The following is a 3,602-nucleotide window of genomic DNA, read 5'->3' as shown; positions in this document are numbered from 1 at the left end:
CCTCTCGGTTGTCAAATTAATTCCACCTGGATGAGTGGGGATAGACAGATCCAAGATGGAGGATAACAAACAGGCTTATTCTGGATCTCTGTTTGTCCTCTCCTTCCATGAAGTCAGGTGACCTCAGAATGCCGATCAGATACTGTACGTAATCACAGCACCCCAATATGTAGATGAGATACTGTATGGACAGACACATGTGGATACGCATGTGAATGCACATGCGTGCACAGACACACACACACACACACACACACACACACACACACACACACACACACACACACACACACACACACACACAAGCAAACACACTCACACATACACACACACACACACACACACACACACACACACATACACATACACAAACATACACACAAACACACACACACACACACGCATTTTCAAACTTGTTGTCCAGCGGTGTGAGTGCTGTGTGTCACGCTCCCTGCGCTGTGAAGAGGTCAAAGTTAAGATGGAGGTAATTGCTGGATGTTGACACTACAATAACCTTGAGTGCACAGCGTGTTTCGATGATGTCACAATTCAAAGCCCTCGGTTATCGTCCTAACCGATCTTAATCAACGTAAACGGACGACATCTGAGTCAGCAATGCAAGGCAGCAACATGCTGGAGGCAGGGGGTTGAACCAGCAACCCTCCCAATTGACCTCTTCAGTTACTGGGGGTCTCTGGTGGGCTTCCAGGCAAACCCTCGTCCGCTTTCATGTGAATAGGAAACCCTTTCCAGGAAGCTGAGCTATCCTTGTTATGGGGCACCAATAACAGGAAGAGCAGACTGCTACGGATGCCCTCTCACCAACCAGGGGGGCAGACAGTGTTGATGTAGCCCTCCATCATGTCCTGACATGTTCATATTGGTTACTGACTGGTCATCAATCATTTTACCTTGTCATACAAGTATAAGTATTTTAAACAATATCTGCAGGCTTAGTCTGGTCATTTGCAATTAAAAACAGCAACAACAAAAATGTTTCATACAATTTACTGTAACTTTACTTACTGTTCAGACAGTAAGTAACTTTAACACACTTTTCCTTCAAACATACACACACACACACACACACACACACACACACACACACACACACACACACACACACACACACACACACACACACACACACACACACACACACACACACACACACACACACACAGGGTAATTGTAGTTGTTATGTCTATTTTGCTGTTTATATGTTTGTGGGTTTTTTAAAAGGCACCATAAAAGTAAACCTAGCATGACCTGCTAACCTTCAAATATTATTCTGCTCCCGCTACAAACTGCTGATTGGCTGCTGGCGTTGCTCCTGGCGACCCTGGGAGGGGGGTGTGTCCTGACGAGTGTGCTCATGACAAAGAATGTTGGGAAGCTGTGAGTAAAGCAGTCCACATGTGGTTCCGTTTACTCCGCTCTGATTGGAGCGCAACCAGTGGAACCTTGCATGGGTTAGTGGGTGAGTGGGTGAGTGGGTGAGTGGGTGAGTGCCTGAGGTGAGGGCGGGGGGATGAGTAAGTGAATGAGTAAGTGAGTGAGTCAGTAAGAAAGTGAGTGGGTTTGAGGGAGAGGGTGTGAGAGAGTGAAAGAGGGAAGAGGGAGTGAGTCGGTGAATACAAATAACGTATATGAGGGAGTGAATGAGTAAGTGGGTGAAGGAGTGAAAGGGTGAGTGCCTGCCTGCGTTAATGGGGGACAGGGTGATTGAGTTAGTGAGTTAAAAAGGAACTTGATGAGTGAGGGTGAGTGAGTGAGTGAATGAGGGAGTGGGGAATCAGGGATGAGGAAGTGAGTGATTGAGAGATTGAGTGAATGAGAGTCAGTATGTGTGAGAGAGACTACTGTGCATAAGGTGTGTGTGCGTACGTGTTTGTGAGAGTGTGTGTGTGAGTGTGTGTGTGTGTGTGTGCGTGTGTGTGTGCGTGTGTGCGTGTGTGTGTGTGTGTGTGTGTGTGTGTGTGTGTGTGTGCGTATGTGCGTGTGTGTGTGTGTGTGTGTGTGTGTGTGTGTGTGTGTATGTGTGTGTGTGTGTGTGTGTGTGTGTCCGGGTGCGTGCGTGTGTGTGTGTGTGTGTGTGTGTGTGTGTGTGTGTGTGTGTGTGTGTGTGCGTGTGCGTGCGTGTGTGTGTGTGTAATAGCATGTTGAAGAGAGTGAGGGTCCAGCTACACTGCCTTGTGTAAGTGAATGACTCTGACCTCAACTGATTCGGTTTCCATAGAAACCCCGAAGCTTCCAGATTGTGTGGCCGAACAATTTGAACATGCTTTTTTATTTACTCTTCTCCCACTGCTGCCCCAACTCTGACCTCCCCCCCATCACTCTCTCCCTCTCCCCCCCGGTCTCACACACCCTCTCTCCCACAAAGGGTCGGTCTCTGTCTCTCTTTGTCACAGACACACACTAATGACTTTGAGCAGGAAAACAAAACTAAAAAGCACTGAAGCAAATTGTGTAATTATGTTTGTTTGCCTGTGTTGGCATCAAGCAGCTAACCTCTAAACCAAACCACATCAGGTCACTCGCCCGAAGCACGGGTTATTCAACCCACGAGAACAATTAAATGAATAGAAATACTTTTTTATTCCTTTTACCATTTCCTTCATTTGTGTGGAAGTGGCCGAAAGTGTTGACCGTTGTGCCGTCAACAACGTTTAATGTGAGGTGGAAAAAAACGAAATGTTTTTGATGTACTGTTGAGACTTTCCTTCCAGGGGGGTTTTATTCCGGTTGTTCGGTGGAAATCCAAACAATGGGTGATGTCACAGAGCCGGGAGAACCAGGGAGTGGTGCGGGCGCCATTCCTGGAGTCTTCCTGGACCGGTGATACGGGGACAGGACCACTGCCCAGCTTCCACACGACACAACAAGATAACACAAATACCACACAACACATCAAGATAACACAACTTGAACATGAGAATATTGCACAACACAACAAGATAACCCGACTTTGACACAAGAAGATAACACAACTTCTACACCACACGACAATATAACACAACTTCAACACAACACAACTTGAGAAGATAACAAAACTGCGACGAAACAAGATAATAAAACTCCATACAACTTAATCATAACTTCTCACAAGTTCAGACAGGCATTAACAACCCAAAGCAATGTAGCAAAACTTCTCACTATCCCACAGGTAAACACATTACAATTTCAAACCCCTCAAAGGAAACAACACAACTGTAACACAGCATCATGCACAAGACAGCAGCGAAACAACACAGCACACCATATAACATAACACAACCCAGCACAAGGCTGTAGATGAAAACCACGCAGCATAACATAACAAACATAGACAATAAAATGGTGTCTTCACCCCCTCCTCCTCCCTCCTTCCGTTCCCACAGATCTCTCCTCTCCTATCGCCCTCCCTCCCTCTCATCTCTCTCCTTCTTCCTCCCTCCCTCTCGTCTCTCTCCTTCTCCCTCCCTCCCTCTCGTCTCTCTCCTTCTCCCTCCCTCCTGCCCTTCAAGGCCTCCGAACTGAGCTGAACAAATACACACAGATAGAAGAGTGAGGTTGGAGATAGAAAGCTACTTAGAAGGAGCGAGAGAATGAGAGAGAGC

The sequence above is a fragment of the Gadus morhua genome, chromosome 16 (genome assembly GCF_902167405.1).
Source record: "Gadus morhua chromosome 16, gadMor3.0, whole genome shotgun sequence".
Taxonomy (NCBI): Eukaryota; Metazoa; Chordata; class Actinopteri; order Gadiformes; family Gadidae; genus Gadus; species Gadus morhua.
The sequence above is the reverse complement of the archived record's forward strand: the minus strand, read 5'-3'. Positions refer to the sequence as shown.